The following is a 12,279-nucleotide window of genomic DNA, read 5'->3' on the forward strand; positions in this document are numbered from 1 at the left end:
TAAATGATGAAGGAGAAGATTGACCATCATCCTCCTGAGGAGCAGCTGGTGGATTCAAACCACCTGCCTCTGGGTTGGCAACACGACTCTCATTAGGCCACCAGAGCTCCTTGTAGAAGTATGAGGTCTATTATAATGTTAAACTTTGTGTAATTTAATTGTTAAATACCAGTGCTCAAAGAATGTTATTGTTCTGGTAACTAAGGAGTAAAGGGCAAGGAAAATTAGCAAACTGCTTCTGGATTCGAGAAATGATAGCACAGGGACACGAAGAGTCCAGACCTGGTCTGACTATAGTGTATTGTATATGCACTGTGCACAGTCCTACTTGCCTTCAAGGAACTGGATTAGTCATGAGTATAGCATTTTAGGGAACTTTGGTAGGTTACTGGTAAAGAGTTATGCTGCCAACTAATGGCACTGGGTTTGAATCTACCAGCTTCATAAGAAAGATGTGCATTCTCCTCCCTTGCAATTAAACTACTTCTGAAAACCTGCTGGAGGGTCAACCATGAGTCATTCCCAACTCTACAGTACATACCAACAGTAACATTTTACAACTTAAGGAGCATTTAACAGAAAGAACTGTATTCTGGAAAGATTTATGGTTTACCAAGTGCTAAATGGGAGAACAGAACAAGATCCAAGGCAATGATTACCAAATTTTTATCTTCAGATAAGAGGGAAATCATTATAACACTGGTTCCTGGACCACAATCCCAAAGATTCTGACTCAGGAAGTCTGGAGTGGGGCCCAGAAATCTGTCTGATTAATAAGCCTCCTGGGTGATTTGGCTGCTGGTGGTCCTTTGACCACACTTTAAGAAACACTAATCTGGAATCTAGGTCTCATGACTCAGTCCAGTTCCTTGCCAGAGGACTGTGCTGCCTCCCTATACTCAAAAGGATTCCCAAAAAGACATAAGGTTCTTTGTGGTTTCCATCAGTGCACTTACTCCCTAATGGACTCAGCAATTAATTGTTCTTTGGGTCACTCATTGAATAATTGTCTTTCACTCGGTCAGTTATTCAGCTCCTATGGAGTGTCAGGCATTATGCCAGCAGTTAGAGAAATGAGAAAAGATTAAAACACAGCCCCCCTCCCCACCACCCCACAGTCCAACAAAGAATTACAGCAACAAGAACAATGAAGATAGCTACCATTGCCCTTCAATATGATAATGGGAGGAAGAACAAAGAAAGTAAAAATGGATAAGTGGGATTTCAACAAACTTAAGACCTTTCATATATCAAAGGACTATGTAAAAAAAAAATAAATAAAAAGACCACTTCCTGAGTGGGAGAAAATACTGGGAAACCATATACCTGATAACAGTTTTATACTCAGAATATGTATGAAGAGCTTCTGTAACTCAACAACAAAAAGATGAAAATCCAATTTAAAAAACGGGCCTTGAATAGATATTTCATCAAAGAAATAGACAAATGAGTAATGTGATGGTGTTGTGTGCCATCAAGTTGGAACCAACTCTGATCCTCCAGTGAGTTCCCAGAGGCAGTAAAGCACATCCTTCTCCCATAGAGTAGCTGCTGGGTTAGAATCCCATGCCTTTGGGATTGCAGCACAGGTTCTTAACTCTAGGACAACAGATCTCAAATGGTTAATAGCATAATATTTATTAGTCATAATGTTATTAGCATAACATTTTTAGTCATTACTCATTGCCGTCGAGTTGGAATGGACTCATAGCTGTTGCTCCACAGAGTTTTGGAGAAGCTATAAAGCACAAACCTCTGTGGACTGTGCCACTAGAGCCCACTCTACTTGTCCTTAGGAAAAGGCAAATCAAAACTGCAATGATCTACGCAGCACACAGGAGCAGTGATATCGAAAATTACTACATAACTTGGGAGGGACTGGAAAGCATTATGCTGAGTAACTAACTCAGTCCCATAAGGACGAATACAGTGTGAGACCGTTATTGTAGAGACATAAAGATAACTAGGAAAATGTTTATGAGACTCAAAGGTAGGAGGGTAGAAGCAGAGAGATGCAGATGGGCAGAGGAAAATCATAGGGTCACACAATTTCATAAATGGAGGAAAATGGGAAAGATCTAGTGGGGATCTGGAAAGACAGGATAATGGTGGGCATCGTTTAATGTTGGTTAATTTTATAAAACTTTATAAAATATAATGAATCGGAATGATTATATAAACCACAATGTGAATGAGGGATAGTGTGAAGCACAATGTATGTGAAGCTTGCAAGCAAAATAATAAAAATTAAAATTTTTAAAAACCAAACTCAAATCTGCACTTTAGCACAAATCACACTTTACCCTCATAAGAAAACGATTGTCCGCAAAATAGAGAACAGATATTGGGAAGATGGGAAAAAACTGTGACGTGTGAAAGCTCCTTCACACTTGGTGGGAATATAAACTGGTGGAATGGCTGTAGAAGACCATTTTCACAGAATTATCATGTGATTCAGAACTTCCACTAAAAAACTGAAGGATTTCAGTAGGATTCAGATGATGCCTGTATGCCAGTGTTCTTTACAGCATTGTTCTAACTCGTAATAACCCTGAAGAACAGAGTAGAACTGCCCCACAGTAGAGCTGTGGGGTTCCCAAGGCTATACATCTTTCCTGAAGCAGACTGCCACATCTTCCCTCTGCAGAAGAGCTGGTGAGTGCAAACTGCTGACCTTTTGGGTTGCTTAACCACTGATGCCACCAGGGCTCCATTTTTATTGAGAAAAAAACTAAAATAGTGACCAGTATACTGAGCCTGATGAGTATCACTATATTGTACATGTACAATGATTGGCATGGCAAAGATTTTGTTAGATCTGGTCTACCACCACCACAACAAAAGAGCCAGCATTTCTTATACACATTGCTCATACATGCTTCATGTATTTTATCTCATCCCCCATGTGTATGTAAGTCTTTAAGTGATAATAACTGAGTGGAGCAGTTTTTCACGTCCTCTGCATATGCTCTGTAACTTGCTCCTCACACTTCAGGTCTGAGAATAATTTCTTTGTTGGTTCGTGCCATCCTTCTTTTAAACAACCACAGATTATCCTCCAATATTTATATCTCCTTGTGTATTCAATCAAGGTCATATACAGAGAGATATGAAACTGTTTCTATTTTTCCTGTTAAAAATAGTGCTGTGGTGAATTTCAAAGTAGATATTAACATCTCCATTTTATTGATGAAGAGATGGAGAAGATTTACAACTTTACCTAAGCTCTCTCTTCAATTGAACTAGGACTTAAACAAAGCCTTACTGTCTCAAAGATTACAGTTTCTTTCTTTCCACCTTTGTATTCGTTGAATGATGGCACCAGAGAAGGGGTGGTTGTTATGTGCCAGCTGCATTGCTTATAACTCATGGTGACCCTGTGTACAACAGCCCTGAAACCTGCTCTATCCTTTGCCAACTTTACTGTCTCTGACATACCTACTCTCATTACCCTAGTTACTGTATCAATACATCTCATCTATGGTCTTTCTCTATCACTCTACCCTTCCAAGCATGATGTCCCTCTCCAAGAACTGGTCACTCCTTGTAACATGCCCAAAATATGTTAGATGAAGCCTCAGAATCCTTGCCTCCAAGGAGCCTGGTTTCACCCTCTCTAGGACAAACCTGTTTGTTTTCCTTGCAGTCCATGGTATAGTCAATACTCTTCTCTAGCACCACAGCTCAAGGGCATCAATTCTCTTTCTATCATCCCTAGTCATTGTCCAGCTCTCTGATGCATAGCAAGCAATTGCAAAGACTATTTCCTGGATCAGGCACACCTTAGTCTCCAGAAAAGGGGCACCTACCTGATAAGTATGTACTACAACATCCCCCAAATCCAGTTTCTATCATTAGAATCTCAGAGTCCCCTAAGGAAGTGATAAACAAATGAAATCTAGGAAGCTTTTGGGCAGAGAAGTAGAATACCACTCTATTATACACCAGTCAGTTACATTTACTCATCACCCACTACAGGAAAATGATAATAAATATGTGTTCAGAGACTCATTGTAGAAGATAGATCATGTTGGTTAGCATCCAAGAACTTGACTATACTGTCCAAGGACACAGAATGTAGACGTGCCTCATGTGGTAGCTTTGACAGAGCTGCAAGCATGTATTTTCAGTGTGTCACTTGACAGGGGCCTGTCTGCATGTCATGGTAAAGAAATGTGCCCTCTCTGAAGCAGAAAGAAAGGACCATCTAGTGCCTGCCTATTCGGCAGGGATGTCACAAGGCTTGGTTAATTTTCACAAATATTTTGAGCTCCTCTGAAGTGTATGTTCCATAAATAGGAGGTATTAATAGCAGATGTCAGAAAGCTCATTGCCCTACTATCACATTGACCCTCCTTTGAAAAGTAAACCCAAACCTCATCTAGGACATAGCCACAACCCAGGCACTGGCTTCAGCTGGAGAAATTCAGGAGCATCATTCGATGTCCTAGCATTTCATTTCCCAGCTGACTACTATGTTTAATAACCCGTCTGGCTCCGCCTATTTGTGAGTTGCATGTGTGTAGAACAAGTAGCAACAGTAAAAGGAGAAACCAGGAAATACATAGCAGAGACAGCTCCGTTTTGGAGCCATCCATCCATACACTTGTTGTTATGTACCATCGAGTTGGAACTAGGCCCATAGCTGAAATCTCCAGCAGGTTTTCAGAGGCAGTTTAATCACATGGGAGGACTTTGCCCATTTTTCTCCTGTGGAGCAGCTGGTAGATTTGAACTGCATGCTTTTGGGCTTGCATCACAGCTCTTTAACACTAAGCCACCAGAGCTCCCAATCTACACTATGATGTTCCAACAGAATCATTGTATTAGCACTAGCGAGGCCAATGGGACTTCCATTGCTTAAAAAAGGAGTAGGAGAGCTATAGCCTTTCTCTTTCTTGGATGTTTTTATTAGCTTAGTGAAGGCATGCCGGTGCCTTTTTTCTGTCATGGGTCTGGAGAGGCGGTGAACATTCCAAGAAACATCCCCAGCTCTGGGTTTCAGCACTCCTTCACAATATCTCTACCATAAGCTCATCAAACCTCATGGTTGCTGGGAACACACCCACTTGCACTCTTGCACATGGATGGCGGTGATCATTTAGGGTGGGGGTACCCCAGAACTTGTGTTTTACTTGCTCATACTCCTCAGAAGGAAGTTCTGAGCAAGGGGTAGAGGGAGCCATATGTTCACTCGCACAGCTTCGTGGCCCCTTTCACGCAACTGCAGATCCCAAGTCAATCTATTGGCGAGGCAATCTTATAAGCACTAAGCGGACTCCCAGATGTGCAGAAGCCAAGGTTATGATGCTGAACTGAAACCCCAGATAGAATTTCTCATAGTTTTCTGTTACCCAGGGGATCCTATGTAAACCTGTTCCAGACAGGGCTTTTATTGTATTTTATTCCTTTCCTCCAACCAGCCTTCTCCTTTGGAGGTCAAGACTCTCAGTCGTCTAGAAAATTCCTACCTCAAAGGTATGGGCTCCCATCTCCTGTGGTCGCCACTTCTGTGGGGGCTGCAGTTCCACACGGAAAACTAATCAGTGACCTGATCTTAATCCCTCACTACATGCACACAGGTCACTGAAAAACATCTGGTGTCCCTGACCCTTCCTGTGCATTTGCCAAATGTATTGTGAATGGGGAGGAACTGGAGGGCCCATTTGTAGTCTTCCCTAGTGACAAGAAATGGGGACCAGGCAATGTCTCACTGGAGGAGGGCCTCTTATCCTATCTACTTAGCTTAACCATGAAAGCATTGATGGCCTGCGTTCAGTGGTTGGACAGATCTTTATATTTGCTGGCTGGAATTCTAAGGATTGTAGCTAGCCCCCTCTCTCACTTCAGAAACATAAAAATAAAGTTGGTTTCCCTAATGGTGGGTTTCAGTACCTTACTGTCCTTGCAGGAATTCCCCCTTGTATTAGGAGATAGTGGAGTTCAGCAGAGACATCCAGATCAATAGGAGGCAATAGGAGTGAGAGCACCTCTGACGTGCTGCTGTGACATGCTTCTGAAAGGGGACTTTTACCTTAATTACTTGGACCACTTTACCTCCTTGGAGGGGCAACAATCTATTAGTAAATCTAAGAATTTACAATGAGACCTCACTTACAATGAGAGCCCTTGGTTAGGGCCTAACTAAGGTACTTTGGTACATCTTTCTGTGGCAGAGTGTCCTAAATAGAGGGCAAGGCTGCTGAATATCTGTCCTGTCCAGGCATTGCTGCTTGACCTACAGGCAGGAAGGAGCATGGCAATGCCAGTGATACAAACTGGGTAGCACTCATACCCCAGTGTCTTCTCCTTGCCTTCTTTCATCACCAGTATCCTCGAAGCAAAGGGAAATGTTTGTTTGGAAAGGTTCTTGTTGTAAAATATATTGTCTCACATAGGTTCTCAGGAGGACTGGACTTAGAAAAAAATTGGTTTGGGGACCCTAGTAAAACAGAAATGTCTCATTTTTTTCTTGCTCTTCCTGCCTTCAAGAGAGGCTTAACTTTCAGTAGACTTACATCTTCTAGTGAATCAAGGAACACGGAAGTAATTTTACTGTTTTCTATTCTACTCCAGCAATTTAGATTGTTTTCCAAAGATCATGTGAATCCAGTCTGTCAGACCTCTTTCAAACAAGACAAAAATCCATTCTTAATGTCTTAATTATTAGCTAGAATGTCTAGAAGTTATATAATAATATAATAATGTGTTGTTGGTTTTGGTGTGTACCACCTAGTAAGAACATGGGAGGAGATTGACCATCTTCTCCTGTGCAGCAGCTTGTAGATTTGAACCACATGCCTTTGGGACTGCAGTGCAGCTTCTTACCACTATGCCATCATAGTTCCATAAAGTGATAATAGTTTGTAAGAATCTAAAACGTACACAGAGAAATCTTAGAAAAATAATCTTCTCTGTTTTACTGAAAAAGATATAAGAATGTGACACTGCTAACTGCACTGGTAAAGGGGTAAGTTGAGCAAACTCCACCTTCGTCTTTAACTGCATGGCAAGGATCAGTAGAAATCGAGTTTCTCCTGAAAGTGGGCCCAGGCTTTACCTTCTCACACTTCTATTTCCTCATCACTAGTGATTTCTTCTGTGGTATTTCCTCTCTCAGTGTAACTACTCAGCTATTGCTGTTGTTATTAAGTGCCATCAATTTACCTATGACTCGTCGCAACCCTATGGACAATAGATCTAAACCTTGCCCCATGCTCACCCTCTCTAATATGCTCACACACATTGTTGTAGTCACTGTGTCAATCCATCTTGTTGAGGGTCTTCCTCTCTTTTTCTGAGACTCCACCTTTCCTGGCCTGATGCCCCTTACCTTGTCCCCTCCTGACAATATGTGACACTATGTTAGACAAAGTTGTACTTCTTCCAAGACAGACTTGTTTGTTCTTTTGGCAGTTATGAGATATGCAGTACTTGTCTCCAACACTTTAAAACCATTGATTCTTTCTTGTCATCATGATTCATTGTCCAACTTTCAGATACATAGGAAGTTATTGAAAAGACTGTGGCTTAGATCAGGCACACCATAGTCTTTAAACTGTCATTCTAGCTCTTTAGCACTTTGGGAAGATATTTGACAGAAGATTTTTCCAGTGCAACATGTCTTTTGACTTCTTGACTTCTACTGGTTGTTAGTCCACATAAAATGAAATCGTTGACAACTTTAATCTGTCCTCCATCTACTGCAGTGCTGCTTATTGGTTCAGTGGTGATGATTTTTGTTTTCTTTATGATGAGATGTAATTAAAATTGAAAGCTATAGTCTTTGATCTTCTGCAGTAAGTGCTTCAAGTCTCCTTCACTTTCTGCGAGCTAGGTTGTGTCATCTGCATAATGCACATTACCCAGGGTTAGGTAACACTATCCCCTGTCACTGAGATCAGACCATCAGTGATCAGCCATGAGATCTGGAGACTGTACAATTCCTTAAACTTCACACCAGCTAGTCTCACCCCTTCACTTCCTCTTGCCCCTGGGATTAGGTCCCAGGCCAGATGGGCTCTGTCCCCTTTATTGATTGTCCATGTACCCTGTCTGTGTCCACAAGGTACCCACAAAGGGTTCCTCTTGAGTTCAGACTTTAACATTATCATCGACTGAATCCTTCTTCTGAATTAACCACCCTGAACTAAGTAAAAATCCCACTGTCCCTTGTAGGCTGGTTAATTCTCTCTAACAGCTCTCAAGATTCATGGATACTAATACCTACACTTCAGCAAAACTCAATTGATGGTTGTCAAGTCAGAACTGACTTGCAGGTGACCCTATAGGGTACAGTTAGTGGGTTAGAACTATCAGAGAAGCAATGTCTTTTGGTGAGCAATGCAACTTCCTATGGACTACACCACCAGAGCCCCCCTTCCTGTGCATGGTGCTGTTATTGTGTGTTGTCAAATGAGAACTAAAGCATAGCTCACCCTCCAGTGGATTTTCAGAAGCTCTAAATCACACAAGAGAAGACTGCCTATCTCCTGCAGAGCAGCTGGTGAACTTGAACTGTGTGCCTTTGGATTGGCAGCACAACTCTTTACCTAGTAGGCCACGAGAATTGCCTACTGATCTTAGTTATCTCTACTTAATTACAATGAGAAAGAATATAAGTCAAGAGACACTGGTATGGGAGTATTTTTGTTGTGGAATTTCCATTGACCTTGTGGACATGCTGCCTCTCTCCTCACCAGTCCACGAGGTTCCCAAAGAGAGCCTCAAGGTCCAGAGTCCCCTAGTCATTGACTCCTCAATGGTGATGCACTGCATCATGTCCCCTCCCTTCCAGAAGTTAGTTCACCAGGTTTGGGGCCTATGCAACCTCTACTAGCAGGTCTATTTTAGAAAGACAAAGAGTATGCTAATAACTTTATTTATTCTTACAAAGCAGATTAAAAAAAATAGTGATTTGTGCCACAAAAAAGAATTTGTCTGATCCAGTCAAGAATGACAAATAACCTAAAACAAAAAAAATACCCTAATTTATAGCTGTCATAGTGACCTCATAGGACAGAGTTGTGGAAAGGGACAGGACAAGACACACACACACACACACCAAGGGAGGGGACCAACACTGAATCTATTGGTAACTTCTGTAAGGGGGAAGTGTCTGTCATCTTCTCCTTTCAGTACAATACTTTGTCAGATATTGTTCTAAAGCTCAACATCCAAATTAAGACAAACTAAGAAGAAGGATTGGCCATTCTAAAAAAAAAGGAAAACACAGGGCTTCAAAAATCCTATATACAACAGTTGTTGTTGTTAAGTGCTGTCGAGTTGTAGACGACTCATAGCAACCCTATGAACAAAAGACCTAAGCACTGCTCATAGAGATTCCGGAGGCAAGCCCTTTTGGAAATGGATGCCACTCCTGCTTCCAAGCTTGTTTTAATTGGGAAGCCCCCACTTAAAATAGATTAGCAGATATGGCAACTGTGATTGAGCCCTTGAATATGGAAAAGTAAATGAGAAGGAACAGTTGTAAGCAGACACTAATGATTGGAATGTGGAATGTGAGAAGCAGGAATGTAGGAAAATTGGGCATTGTTAAGAGAGAAATGTAACACATAAATATTGGCATTCTAGGTATAGGTAAAATAAGATGGATTGGCACAGAATATTTTGAAACAGACTATGACACTTGGAGTGAAAACGTTAGGAAAAATGTGGTCACATTCATAGTTAAAAAGGCCATTTCAGGATCCATCTTGAAATGCATTGTAAGTGACAGGATAATATCCATATGCATACAAGGAAAACCTTATCATTCCACTGTCATTCAGAGATAAGCACCAATAACCAGAGACAAAGAGGAGGAAATAGATGATTGGTAACAACTTTTGAAGTCAGAAATTAATCAAACATTCAACCAAAATGCATTAATGGGTGACTGGAGTGCAAAAGTTGGAAACAGGGAAGAAGACTCTATAGTCAGAAAACATGGAATTGGTGACAGAAATTAGGCTGGTGATAGAATTCTGTACAATCAATGACTTACTCATTGCAAATGCATTTTATATGAAGCATAAACAGCAACTTTGCACATGGACTTCACCTAATGTTCTACGTAGGAATCAGATTGACTACCTCTGTGGGGAAAGAAATTCATTGGAGATATATATCACAACTCAGTGTCAGCTGTAAAAACTAGACCAGGTGCTGCTTGTGGAACAGATCACGAACTACTCATATGCAAGTTCCAACTAAAACGAAAGAAAATCAAATCAAATTCACAAGAACAAAAGTTTGACCTCGAGTCCAGACCACCTCAAGGATATGCTTGTGCTGGTTGTTAGTGAGATAGGTGCCTGTTGGTGCAAAAAGAGGTGGCAAAGCTAGTTCCCTGTAACTATGAAGAAGCCAAAGAGAAGACCATCTTAGTTTATTTAGTTTATCCTCCTAGTCAATTTCTAATAAGTTCAGACACTTGTTGTCATGTTTTATGTAATCGTTAATATAAATTCATTTTAAAAAATTGATTAAAAAATAAATAAAAACCAACTCAGGAACAGTTTTGAGGCCTTGAACACTAATGAATGAAGACCAGATGAGCTGTAGGAGGATTTTCAGGAATATCTTCCATGAAGAACACAAAACATCATTACAAAGACAGAGGAGAAAGAAAAGACCAAGATGGATGTCAGAAGAAACTAAATATTGCACTAGAGCACTGAGAAGCCAAAGCAAATGGAAGAAATCAAGAAGTTAAGGAGCTGAATAGAAGATTTCAAAGGGCCACTTAGGAAGACAAAGCCAAGTATTATAATGAAATATACAAAGAGCTGGGGCTTGAAAATCAAGACATGAACTCACTCAGCATTTTTTTAAGCATTTTTTACACTGAAGGAACTAAAGACCAAATTCAAGCCTCAAATTGCAATACTTAACGATATGGTGAGAAGACTGTTGAGTGATCTAGGAGGCATCAAAAGAAGATGGTAGGAACACACAGAGTTAACTATACCAGAAAGAATTGACTAACACAAAAGGACTTCTTAATAATGAAGGAGGAAGTTCAAGTTGCTCTGAAGGAATTGACAAAAAAATAAGGCATCAGGATTCAAGGGCCATACGAATTGACATATTTCAACAGACACTGCTCTAGACATGTTCATCAAGTTGTACCAAGAAATCTGGGGCACAACCACCTGGCCAACTGACTGGAAGAGATCCATATTTGTTTCCATTTCAAAAAGAGGTGATCAATGAGATTGTGGAAATTATTGAAGAATATCACTAATATCACACTCAAGCAAGATACTGCTGAAGAGTATACAAAAATAACTAGGGCAACAACAGAGAACTGCCAGATGTACAAATTGGGTTTAGAAGAAGCAGTGGCATTATAGCTAATGTTCAGAGTACCAGAGGAATATCTACCTATGTTTTCATTGATTATGCAAAGACATTTGACTATGTGGATCAAAAGAAATTATAGCTAACACTGAAAAGAATGGGCACAATCACTTGATGGTGCTTATATGAAAATCTATAATTGGATCAGGAGGCAGTCATCAGAACACAGCAAGGAAACACTACATGGTTCAGAATGAGGAAAGGTGTAGGTAAGGTGTGCATCCTATCTCCGTACCTTTTCAATCTATATGAACAGGTTATTAGAGAGGCTAGACTTTATAAAAAGGAATGTGGCATCAGATTTGGAAGAAGACTCGTCAACAACATGTGTTATGCAGATGACACAACCTTGCTTTACTGAAACTTAGGAGGACCTGAGATATTTGCTACAAAAGGTCGTCTTCGATAAGGATTGAAGATAAACATCAAGAAAACAAAGATTCTCACCACTGGGCCAATGGACAACATCATGATATGGAGAAGAGATTGAGATTATTAACAATATCAGCTTGCTTCATTCCACAATCAACACTCTTGGCACCACCAGTCAGGAAATCAAAAGACGAATTGCATTGCAAGAATCTGCTGTCAGGGACCTCACAAAAATGCTAAAGAGTGTTAATGTTAGTCTAGAAACTAAGATGTGTCTGACCCAGGCCATGGTCTTAACAACTGCTTTTAATGTATCAGAGTGCTAGACAATGATTAAGGCTGATAGAATAGGAATCAATGCCTTTGAGTTGTAGTGCTGGAGAGCATATTGAACATACCATGAACTGCCAAGAGAACAAACAGTTCTTACCTAGAGAGGATGAAACCAAGTTTCTCCTTGGAGGCAAGGATTTTAAAAGTCCATTTGACATAGTTTGGACATGTTGCCGGGAGGGACCATTCCTTGGAGAAGGACATCACAGT

The sequence above is a fragment of the Elephantulus edwardii genome, unplaced genomic scaffold, assembly GCF_000299155.1.
Source record: "Elephantulus edwardii isolate Elephantulus edwardi_28Jun2011 unplaced genomic scaffold, EleEdw1.0 scaffold00171, whole genome shotgun sequence".
In the NCBI taxonomy this organism is placed as follows: Eukaryota; Metazoa; Chordata; class Mammalia; order Macroscelidea; family Macroscelididae; genus Elephantulus; species Elephantulus edwardii.